At 50.4% G+C, this 12,649-nt stretch overlaps 1 protein-coding gene across 2 annotated transcripts in view; it reads left to right on the top strand.

Moving 5' to 3' along the window:
* Positions 1 to 12,649, top strand: part of LOC137331177 (complement C1q and tumor necrosis factor-related protein 9-like) — a 104,196-nt gene that overhangs the window by 16,858 nt on the left and 74,689 nt on the right. The window contains exon 1 of one of the 2 annotated variants that reach the window (XM_067994774.1): positions 3,688 to 4,020. The exons of the other annotated variant lie outside the window; for it this stretch is intronic. The gene's annotated coding sequence lies outside the window, so the exon portion shown is untranslated. Of the gene's footprint in view, positions 1 to 3,687; positions 4,021 to 12,649 lie in introns of those variants that run through there. 2 annotated transcript variants of the gene reach the window in all.

The following is a 12,649-nucleotide window of genomic DNA, read 5'->3' as shown; positions in this document are numbered from 1 at the left end:
CATACTCACAGAATCATATCTTTCAGCCAACGTCCCAGACTCTTCCATCACCGTCCCTGGGTATGTCCTGTCCCACCGGCAGGACAGACCCACCAGAGGTGGCGGTACAGTGATATACAGTCAGGAGGGAGTGGCCCTGGGAGTCCTCAACATTGACTCTGGACCCCATGAAATCTCATGGCATCAGGTCAAACATGGGCAAGGAAACCTCCTGCTGATTACCACCGACCGTCCTCCCTCAGCTGATGAATCAGTCCTCCTCCATGTTGAACACCACTTGGAGGAAGCACTGAGGGTAGCAAGGGCACAAAATGTACTCTGGGTGGGGGACTTCAATGTCCATCACCAAGAGTGGCTCGGTAGCACCACTACTGACCGAGCTGGCCGAGTCCTGAAGGACATAGCTGCTAGACTGGGCCTGCGGCAGGTGGTGAGCGAACCAACACGAGGGAAAAACTCACTTGACCTCGTCCTCACCAATCTACCTGTCGCAAATGCATCTGTCCATGACAGTATTGGTAGGAGTGACCACCACACAGTCCTCGTGGAGATGAAATCCCGTCTTCGCACTGAGGACACCATCCAACGTGTTGTGTGGCACTACCACCGTGCTAAATGGGATAGATTCAGAACAGATCTAGCAGCTCAAAACTGGGCATCCATGAGGCGCTGTGGGCCATTAGCAGCAGCAGAATTGTATTCCAGCACAATCTGTAACCTCATGGCCCGGCATATTCCTCACTCTACCATTACCAACAAGCCAGGGGATCAACCCTGGTTCAATGAGGAGTGTAGAAGAGCATGCCAGGAGCAGCACCAGGCGTACCTAAAAATGAGGTGCCAACCTGGTGAAGCTACAACTCAGGACTACATGCATGCTAAACAGCGGAAGCAACATGCTATAGACAGAGCTAAGCGATTCCACAACCAACGGATCAGATCAAAGCTCTGCAGTCCTGCCACATCCAGTCGTGAATGGTGGTGGACAATTAAACAACTAACGGGAGGAGGAGGCTCTGCAAACATCCCCATTCTCAATGATGGCGGAGTCCAGCACGTGAGTGCAAAAGACAAGGCTGAAGCGTTTGCAACCATCTTCAGCCAGAAGTGCCGAGTGGATAATCCATCTCAGCCTCCTCCCGATATACCCACCATCACGGAAGCCAGTCTTCGGCCAATTCGATTCACTCCACGTGATATCAAGAAACGGCTGAGTGCACTGGATACAGCAAAGGCTATGGGCCCTGACAACATCCCAGCTGTAGTGCTGAAGACTTGTGCTCCAGAACTAGCTGCGCCTCTAGCCAAGCTGTTCCAGTACAGCTACAACACTGGCATCCACCCGACAATGTGGAAAATTGCCCAGGTATGTCCTGTCCACAAAAAGCAGGACAAATCCAATCTGGCCAATTACCGCCCCATCAGTCTACTCTCAATCATCAGCAAAGTGATGGAAGGTGTCGTCGACAGTGCTATCAAGCGGCACTTACTCACCAATAACCTGCTCACCGATGCTCAGTTTGGGTTCCGCCAGGACCACTCGGCTCCAGACCTCATTACAGCCTTGGTCCAAACATGGACAAAAGAGCTGAATTCCAGAGGTGAGGTGAGAGTGACTGCCCTTGACATCAAGGCAGCATTTGACCGAGTGTGGCACCAAGGAGCCCTAGTAAAATTGAAGTCAATGGGAATCAGGGGGAAAACTCTCCAGTGGCTGGAGTCATACCTAGCACAAAGGAAGATGGTAGTGGTTGTTGGAGGCCAATCATCTCAGCCCCAGGGCATTGCTGCAGGAGTTCCTCAGGGCAGTGTCCTAGGCCCAACCATCTTCAGCTGCTTCATCAATGACCTTCCCTCCATCATAAGGTCAGAAATGGGGATGTTCGCTGATGACTGCACAGTGTTCAGTTCCATTCGCAACCCCTCAGATAATGAAGCAGTCCGAGCCCGCATGCAGCAAGACCTGGACAACATCCAGGCTTGGGCTGATAAGTGGCAAGTAACATTCGCGCCAGATAAGTGCCAGGCAATGACCATCTCCAACAAGAGAGAGTCTAACCACCTCCCCTTGACATTCAACGGCATTACCATCGCCGAATCCCCCACCATCAACATCCTGGGGGTCACCATTGACCAGAAACTTAACTGGACCAGCCATATAAATACTGTGGCTACAAGAGCAGCTCAGAGGCTGGGTATTCTGCGGCGAGTGACTCACCTCCTGACTCCCCAAAGCCTTTCCACCATCTACAAGGCACAAGTCAGGAGTGTGATGGAATACTCTCCACTTGCCTGGATGAGTGCAGCTCCAACAACACTCAAGAAGCTCGACACCATCCAAGATAAAGCAGCCCGCTTGATTGGCACCCCATCCACCACCCTAAACATTCACTCCCTTCACCACCGGCGCACTGTGGCTGCAGTGTGCACCATCCACAGGATGCACTGCAGCAACTCGCCAAGGCTTCTTCGACAGCACCTCCCAAACCCGCGACCTCTACCACCTAGAAGGACAAGGGCAGCAGGCGCATGGGAACAACACCACCTGCACGTTCCCCTCCAAGTCACACACCATCCCGACTTGGAAATATATCGCCGTTCCTTCATCGCCGCTGGGTCAAAATCCTGGAACTCGCTTCCTAACAGCACTGTGGGAGAACCGTCACCACACGGACTGCAGCGGTTCAAGAAGGCGGCTCATCACCACCTTCTCGAGGGCAATTAGGGATGGGCAATAAATGCCGGCCTTGCCAGCGACGCCCACATCCCGTGAACGGATAAAAAAAAAATACAGGACAAGTTGAGTGCCCCAAGTGCAAAGTACATGGGCGATTATTGTAGAACGGAAATCCTTAGTCTGACTCAGACTTTCTTAAAATGATTTCTTCTTTCTCCTCATTTCTGTGTCGAAGTTGGTCAAGCAGCAACATGAGCTGTGAAGTGTCAGTCAGGCACAGAATATGACACCTTTATCTTTGTCCTGGTCGGTGACCGTATATCGGAACTCCTGTCCTATGCTGTCTATCTGCAGACTGAGCGGAAACTCACAGCTCTATAGATTCAAAAAAAAAACACCACAGCGGTCATTTTCAGTCTTTGCACTCTTACCTCGCTCACCCCACCTGCTGCGAGCACGTACCGGAAATATGGTCCCATGCGGCGGCGGCGGCGGCGCGCGATTTTCTGGCCGTTTAAATTAACTGTCGGTCAGAATCGCGCGCGCGACACAGGTGTCGGAATTTCGGACGAGCGCTCGCGCCGGGGGAGACTCCTTTTTTTTTTGGGGTAAATTGTAGTTTTATTGGAAAAAAATATACAACTTGGAATGGATTTCAGGCATGTTTGTGCCAAAGCAGATTTGGGAAAGAACTAAGTGGCTAAACAAAATTTTGAAAGAGCACAGTAAGAAAACAAGAATGCTTCTTGTATGGAACAGCAAATACAAAAAGGTTTAGTGTACGAGTACCTGGATGATACACCAGTTTTGCTATGGTGCAATGCTGAGAAATTTTAAGCTTTCTGTCTTTACTCAATGCAGAGTGATAACTCTGCATTTAAACAGCAATGCAATACATGCTGATACTGTCAGCCATTTCCTCACAGCAGCATACCCAGTTGATCCCTCGTCAAACCACAAGTCCTTATGTAGCTTTGAATGTGTAGAAGAGCTTGGATGCACTTCAAGATAAAGCCACATGCAACTTTTATTACATCAATAGTCTTCTCAAATGCAAAAGAAAACACAATGACAAGAAGACCGGGGGAGACTCCCCATCGGGAATGTGAAGCCAGAATTAGGCACTGGGAGAGACTGTCAAGAATGTAAAAGAAAGCATAAAGGGCATACGGTGCCAAGCGCCAGCGTTTCGCGGGTTCCGACCCTGTTATCAGTGCTGGCTGACGACAACTAGCGCTTCTCTCCCGAGGTCGCCCCCCGCCCCGAGAAGTCCACATTATGCTTGCAGATATGTGTGGAGTTGGACTCTTGTGCCCTGTAAGGAGTTTGTGTGCAGCAGACTGGTAAGTGAAAAATTCTTCCCACTGTGTGCGTTAATTTGGTCTATATTGCTCTGCAAATCACAAAAAAGGGAAGTGAGTAATCTTTGAACCTAGCGAGTAACCTTTGACCCTGATGGGGCTATATTAAATTTGATTGCAATGTAAAGATATTGGGTGCAATTTTCAACATTCACCCATGTGGGGACGGTGGGTGGAGTGATTGCACTGACCACGTGATACCAATAGCATGAGGCCTGAACCGTTTCCAAGTTCAGGCTCATTTGGGCTCAATGAGGGCTAGTGGGTTGACCCTGGGGAGGGATTCTGGTGGCTCTATAATGGAACCGAGCTGGAAAAATATTGTAAAAGGGGGTGGGTGACTCTGCAAAGCACTCTAGAGAGAGGGAGGGCGCATTGTGTGACAAGCAACAGGGCATATTATTTATGCGGGACCAGTCCTCCAGGCCCCACAAAAATACACAGAAAAACTTTAGTGGCTGTTTTGTGAGTGAACGCCTGTGGTCCCTTTAAGGACCACTGGTTAGGCTGTCGAAGGCCTAGAACCAACGGGTGAATGTGCACGGCGAACACTCCACCCATTAATACTGAATATCACAAATGGGCATCTACAAATGGAGTAGTACCCTGATTTGTGTAGTCAAGTAGGCTCTTGGCTGTTTTGGGTGGGGGTGTTGGCCTCCAATTTGTGAGCTTGCCTGGGCATCAGGCCACTGTGGTGAACAATTTCAACTGCTGGCCGCTCCATTTTCCAGCATGAATGGTCTGGTCAGCAGTTGAAAATCACTCTCTGTAAAGATACTGCAAAGTAAGGACTTTCTAAATAGCATTGCTTGGTAACCTTTTTCTGAATATTATTCTTTAACCCTCTAACCCAATACAGCTGATTTATTTAATAGTGGTGAATCTATAAAAATATACTTCAAGAAATGTTAGCATTTCAGTGGGTAAATACAGTGCCTACAGTAGAAATGAAAGAAATAACTTGCATTTGTATAGCACCTTTATCATCCCAAACTGCTTCACAGCCAATGAATTACTTTTGAAGTAAAGGGCTCGATTTTTCCAGTGAAGTAGCTGGTGTATTGGGAGCAGGGGGACTCTGAAAACCGCGGAAATCCCGAGTGAGTTCGGAACCTGGCTCCAACCCGCAGATTTCTGGGTTCCCCACTGACACGTCTGGGTGCACGTGCGCCTCCCGAATGCGGGAGTCCCACTGGCAATTAAAGCCGGTGAGATGATAGTTAAGAGACTTATTTAGATACTTGAAGTACTTCATTTTGTCCACATTAAGGCAGGAGTTCGATTTTTAAACATCCTCAGCGTGTTTCCCGTGCTGTGGTAAACACTCCATGTTCCACCACACGTGTTCCATGTTCCACGTTCCACACACGTCCAGCAGCCAGTTGGACATTAAATGTTTGTTTGATAGATGGGGATAAAAGGTGAGTTCTTGTTGCGGGGCACTCAGTTCTTTCGCACAAACGTTTGGCTTCAAGATCTTTGTGCTTTCACTGAAAATTCTTACTTTTCACTCACAATTTTTCTGTTCGCACATCTTTAACAACTTTTCGGACCCCCTCAAACTCATACCATCAGGATGGGGGCTGCTATGGCTGCATTTGCCACAACATCCGAGGACGAGCAACATCACCAGCCTCGCCAGGCACGGTGTGCACTTCCGCCACTTGTAGCTCCACAACACAGCGCTGCGCCACAGGCACCTGCACAAGAGCACAGAGGGCAACAACAAAGAGAGCGACGTTGCAGGAGGCACTACTCTTGCCACAGGGTCTACAGACCAAGGCTCAGCTTCCTGGACCTCTCTAAGGAGCAGTGTAAACGGAGGCTCAGAGTGAGTCACCAGGTAGTTGCAGACATCTGCAGCCTCCTTCATGCTGAGCTGCTGCCGCCTGGGCTGAGCAGCATCTTATTACCCGTCGCAGTCAAAGTCACCACTGCCCTCAACTTCTTCGCCTCCTGATCATTCCAGGGTATTGCCGGAGTCTCTCAGTCGTCTGCACACAAGTGCATAAGGCAGGTCACCGACGGCTTGTTTCGCAGAGCCTCGCAATACGTCAACTTCCACACAGACGACCTCAGCCAGACGGAGAGGGCAGTGGGATTCCACTCTGTGGCTGGCTTCCCACGCTTGCAGGGTGCAATCGATTGCACCCATTTGGCAATACAAGCACCTCTACACGAACGAGGACTATACATCAACAGAAAGGGGTATCATTCCATCAACACTCAGGTTGTTTGTGACCATCGCAAAAGATTCCTTCATGTGTGCGCCAGATTCCCTGGCAGCTGCCAGGATTCCTTCATTCTGAGGAAATCCAACATCCCGCCCCTCTTCCACGCACCGAACACCATTAAGGGCTGGATCCTTGGGGACAAGGGATACCCCCTGCACACGTGGCTCATGACACCTCTGAGGAACCCCATCATCGAGCAACAGGGTCGATATAACGACAGCCACGTTGCCACCAGGTCTACAGTTGAGTATGCAATAGGGGTGCTCAAGATGCGATTTAGGTGCCTTGATCATTCTGGGAAGCGCTTCAATACGCACCAGACAGTGGGACGCATTATAGTAATGTGTTGTGCCCTGCACAACATGGCACAACAGAGAGGGATGCCGCTTGAAGAGGCCCCATCCACATCTGCCACCCACATTGAGGAGGAGAGGAACCCATGGGCAGGGGCATTTTTTAATTCGTTTATGGGATGTAGGCGTCGCTGGCAAGGCCAGCATTTATTGCCCATCCCTTATTGCCCTCGAGAAGGTGGTGATGAGCCGCCTTCTTCAACCGCTGCAGTCCGTTTGTTGAAGGTTCTCCCACAATGCTGTTAGGTAGGGAGTTCCAGGATTTTGTGCTGGTGGTGAAGGGAGTGAATGTTTAGGGTGGTGGATGGGGTGCCAATCAAGCGGGTTGCTTTGTCCAGGATGGTGTCGAGCTTCTTAAGTGTTGTTGGAGCTGCACTCATCCAGGCAAGTGGAGAGTATTCCATCACATTCCTGACTTGTGCCTTGTAGATGGTGGAAAGGCTTTGGGGAGTCAGGAGGTGAGTCAGTCGCCACAGAATACTCAGCCTCTGACCTCTTGTAGCCACAGTATTTATATGGCTGGTCCAGTTAAGTTTTTGATCAATGGTGACCTCCAGGATGTTGATGGTGGGGGATTCGGGGTAAAGCCTTTGAATGTCAAGGGGATGTGGTTAGACTCTCTCTTGTTGGAGATGGTCATTGCCTGGCACTTGTCTGGCGTGAATGTTACTTGCCACTTATCAGGCCAAGCCTTGATGTTGTCCAGGTCTGGCTGCATGCGGGCACAGACTACTTCATTTTCTGGGGGGCTGCAAATGGAACTGAACACTGTGCAATCATCAACGAGCATCCCCATTTCTGACCTTATGATGGAGGGAAGGTCATTGAGAAGCAGCTGAAGATGGTTGGGCCTAGGACACTGCCCTGAGGAACTCCTGCAGCAATGTCCTGGGGCTGAGATGATTGGCCTCCAACAACCACTACCATCTTCCTTTGTACTAGGTATGACTCAAGCCACTGGAGAGTTTTCCTCTGATTCCAATTGACTTCAATTTTACAAGGGCCCCTTGGTGCTACACTCGGTCAAATGCTGCCTTGATGTCAAGGGCAGTCACTCTCACCTCACCTCTGGAATTCAGCTCTTTTGCCCATGTTTGGACCAAGGCTGCAATGAGGTCTGGAGCTGAGTGGTCCTGGCAGTATCCAAACTGAGCATCGGTGAGCAGGTTATTGGTGAGTAAGTGCCGCTTGATAGCACTGTCGGCGACACCTTCCATCACTTTGCTGATGATTGAGAGTAGCTGATGGGGCGGTAATTGGCCGGATTGGATTTGTCCTGATTTTTGTGGACGGGACATACCTGGGCAATTTTCCACATTGTCGGGTAGATGCCAGTGTTGTAGCTGTACTGGAACAGTTTGGCTAGAGGCACGGCTAGTTCTGGAACACAAGTCTTCAGCACTACAGCCGGGATGTTGTCAGGGCCCATAGCCTTTGCTGTATCCAGTGCACTTCGCCGTTTCTTGAAATCATGTGGAGTGAATTGAATTGGCCAAAGACTGCCTTCTGTCGTGGTGGGGATATCGGAAGGAGGCCGAGATGGATCATCCACTCGGCACTTCTGGCTGAAGATGGTTGCAAATGCTTCAGCCTTGTCTTTTGCACTCACATGCTGGACTCTGCCATCATTGAGGATGGGGATGTTCACGGAGCCTCATCCTCCCGTTAGTTGTTTAATTGTCCACCACCATTCACGACTGGATGTGGCAGGACTGCAGAGCTTTGATCTGATCCGTTGGTTATGGAATCACTTAGGTCTGTCTATAGCATGTTGCTTCTGCTGTTTAGCATGCATGTAGTCCTGTAGCTGCACCAGGTTGGCACCTGATTTTTTTTATACGCCTGGTGCTGCTCCTGGCATGCTCTTCTACACTCCTCATTGTACCAGGGTTGATCCCCTGGCTTGTTGGTAATGGTAGAGTGAGGAATATGCTGGGCCATGAGGTTACAGATTATGCTGGAATACAGTTCTGCTGCTGATGATGGCCCACAGTGCCTCATGGATGCCCAGTTTTGAGCTGCCAGATCTGTTCTGAATCTATCCCATTTAGCACGGTGGTAGTGCCACACAACACGTCCTCAGTGTGAAGACGGGACTTTGTTTCCACAAGGACTGTGTCACTCCTACCAATGCTGTCATGGACAGATGCATCTACGACAGGTAGATTGGTGAGGACGAGGTCAAGTAGAATCTTCCCTCGTGTTGGTTCGCTGCCGCAGGCCCAGTCTGGCAGCTATGTCCTTCAGCCAGCTGGGTCAGTAGTGGTGCTACCAGTCCACTCTTGGTGACGGACATTGAAGTCCCCCACCCAGAGTACATTCTGTGCCCTTGCTACTCTCAGTGATTCCACCAAGTGGTGCTCAACATGGAGGAGGACTGATTCATCAGCTGAGGGAGGGCGGTAGGTGGTAATCAGTAGGAGGTTTCCTTGCCCATGTTTGACCTGATGCCATGAGATTTCATGAGGTCTGGAAGGAATGTTGAGGACTTCCAGGGCCACTCCCTCCTGACTGTATATCACTGTACCACCGCCACCTCTGGTGGGTCTGTTCTGCCGGTGGGACAGGACATACCTAGGGCTGGTAATGGAAGAGTCCGATGTGTGATGCGTTGGAAGGCTACTTCTAAAGTATCTGTCAGCCTGTTTAAGGCGGCAGAATGTTGTTCACCCTGAGTCCGAGCGGCCATTGTCAGGGCCCGAATGGACTCATTTGTGAGCCGTGCTCGAAGCTCAAATTATTGTCTCCATCGCAGACATTCCCGCACTTACCTGTGACACTATCTCAGACTGTTGCTCACATCCCTGTGACAGCATCTCAGAGATTCCCTCCTGTACCTGTGCCACCATTCCACTAATGCAGGAGTTGGACTCCTCCATCCCTCGGCACTACCTCGCAAATGTGCTGCTGTCACTCGATCGTTCTCCTTTTAAAGGATGGCCCCTGGGATTCAGCATCTGCGTCCAGCTGAGCAGAGCCTGGAGAGGAGTGCTCCCACCAACGCAGACACTCCACAGCTGCCCCTGCCACCAGTGTCTGCTCGAGCTCACTTGGGTGTGGTGACTCGCCAGGTGTCAACCCAACTAACTGACTACTAGGACCCACCGAGGTGTGAGTATCTGCGCTGATGGATGGCTCGCTAAGATGTGATGGTGCACCCTCAGGCCGGCAAGTCCTCTGAGGAATCGCCCTCTGCCATCACTGCGGTCGTTGAAGGCCTTCTAAGAGAACAGAAGGCAATATTAAGCATCATCACAGATATGTCATGTTGCAATGAGCATACTGAGGTGCTGAAGATGGCAAGCATTGTTAACATTCATATTGTGTGTGATGAATGTTAAAGTTGTGTCACCAGACGTTTGTGGGGTGCCAGTCTCTGCCGTCCCCGACAGACAGGCACTCGAGGGTGCGGCTGATCTCCAGTGCCTCCTGCTCTGCGACTGTGAGGACCACTACTTGTTGTGACCCCCCCCCTCCCTCCTGTCCTCGCCCTCTCGTATGCATTTTGCGCTCTCTTCTAGAAGGAGAGAAAGAACAGACATCTGAGTGAGTGATGAAGTGGCCAACCGATGAATGCATTGCTTTGGGTGTGGCTGACCGTGAAAGAGGTGCATCAGAAGGTGAGTATGAGACAGAGCCATCACATTGGATGAGGATTGGGGTGAGTGGTTGTGGGGAGGTGAGATAGTGCAGGTAAGTTGAGGATGAGCCATAAGTGGGTGTGAGGAGTGATGTGATGGAGTAGTCTTGGCAGTACAGAATGAGTTGGGGGGAGGGGTGGTGTGATGTGCACCACGGAATGTAGGAGAATCGGTAAGTGTACTCACTTTGGCTGACCTAGTTAGGTCATTGAAACACTTCCTGCACTGGATCCAGGTGCGGGAGATGTTGCTGCTGCTGGTCACTTCATCTGCCACCTCGAGCCAGGCCTTCTTGGGGGCAGAGGCAGGACACTTCCTCCCGTCCGTGGGGTAAAACACTTCCCTCCTCCTTCTCACCCTGTCCAGTAGCACCTGGAATGAGGCATCGTTGAACCTTGGAGCAGCCTTGCCCCTGTGCTGCTCCATTGTGGTTTGTGGGCCTTTGCTCCAGCAAAAGCCTTTGGAGCAATGGCCCTTTAAATAGAGCTCCTCCAGCTGACAGCCTGTGATACGGGTGCGCAGTCCGCCCACTGCGCAGCTTTCAGACGTCAAATCCGGAAGCCACGTTAAGTGGCACCAATTCAATTGCGATTGCATGGGAAACGGACATTTCTTATTGGTCGGGTTACCCACACACTCATTCACCACCACCCACCCCATAGCTCCCATCCCGCCTCCATTGTAATATCGGGGCCATAGTCACTGTTGTTATGGGCAAACAGGCCGGTCAATCTTCACATAGCAAGGTCCCATGAACAGCAATGAGATCAATGAATTGTTAATCTGTTGGTGGTTTTGGTTGAGGGAAGAATGTTAATTGAGCCACCAGGCGAACTCTCCTGTTTTTCTTCAATAAAGTGCTACAGGATCTATTGCATCCACCTTACCGAGTCATGGTTTCACATCTCTTCCAAAAGATGGCACCTGTGCTAGTGCAGCGCTCCCTCAGTACTGGACTAAAGTGTCAGCCTCGATTATGGGCTTAAGTCCTGGAGTGGGGCTTGAAGCCACTACATTCTAACTGAGAGGTGATTACTGAGTCAAGGCTGGCAACTTAAATCACACACAACAACATTTTCCAGGTTCAATTCCTAAACTAACTGCAGCATTTCATACTGACAGTCTGGGTTTACTAAGTTGTGTCTGAGAGTCAGGGGGTAATTTTAAATGTCAAGAACGGGTGGGTTGAGGGCGGGTGGGCAGTAAAGATGGTTGGCTTCTGGAGCAGGACCGCATCCTGGCTCCAATGTGTCCACTTCCGGGTTTAACCCAGGTGCATTTGGATACATGTGCGTAACAGAAACCTGGAAATCTTGTCCCCACTTAAAACTGGCATAATGCTGGACCACCCCCCCATATTGCTGCAAAGCATTCTATAGCAAATGACAGCTCCAGCAACTTCTGCACAGTCCCCACAGAACAGAGGCATTCTGACACATAACTCCATCGATACTTTGAGGAATGATCTGGGACTGTACACCTTGATGGTTGAGTATCAGTAGGGGGTTCTGGATCTCCTGCAGTGCAGCCCTCCGAGCCTGGGTTGCCTCCTCCTCCAAAATATAAATGATAAAGGTGGGAATGCCCCATGGAGATAAATAAATTTGCAGCCCTTGCCTTCATTTTAGGGAAGTTTTCCAAGCAAGAAACAGTCTGAAAGACACTTCCAAACGAAGCTAGGAGCTGCCAAAATAAAGAGCAAAAACAATTTGATGAAAGAACAATCCAAAGTTATGAGGCTCTATCTAACAGCACAGTGAAACACAATAATTCACCTTTAAGATCCCAGTATCAGCTTTCCTCAGCTGCTGGTCAAAGTTACTCCTGTTTTATAGTAACATAAGATAGATCAGCATAACTGGTGGAATTTAGGACTGATGCTGTCATCCTGATCTAAACCCATCATTTGAATGGGTGCACCTTAGCTGAATTTACACCCTCCCTCACCTCCAGTGGAAATTAGGGCATAACTCAAATAAGGTGTTAATCCGTCAGATTCTCTCTCCTCCCCAAATTCTACCCCATCCAGATAAATCCTTTGGGGCCAATTTTCAAAGGGCGGCGGGATGGCAGCGGAGGTGGGGGGGTGATTTGCGGGCGCCAAACCCAGAAGGCAACGAGGCGGGTTGCGATCGCAACCCTAATGAGGCCAATTGAAGCCTCTTCCAGGTTTGGCGCCTGGCAGCCACCCTGATTGACAGGCTGGCTGCCGACAGGAACTACAACTCCAAGCGGGGGCTGGGCGGAGAGAAAGAGAGGCCTCATTGGCCATTGCAAGAGAGAATGGTTGCGGGGGGGGGAGACAAAGATCGGAGTGGGTGGGGGGACATTGGAGCGACATGGTCCGGGGGGGGGGGAGCAGACATCAGACATCAGAGCA

The sequence above is a fragment of the Heptranchias perlo genome, chromosome 13, assembly GCF_035084215.1.
Source record: "Heptranchias perlo isolate sHepPer1 chromosome 13, sHepPer1.hap1, whole genome shotgun sequence".
In the NCBI taxonomy this organism is placed as follows: Eukaryota; Metazoa; Chordata; class Chondrichthyes; order Hexanchiformes; family Hexanchidae; genus Heptranchias; species Heptranchias perlo.
Note: the sequence above shows the minus strand (reverse complement) of the source record. Positions and strands in the feature narration are given on the sequence as shown.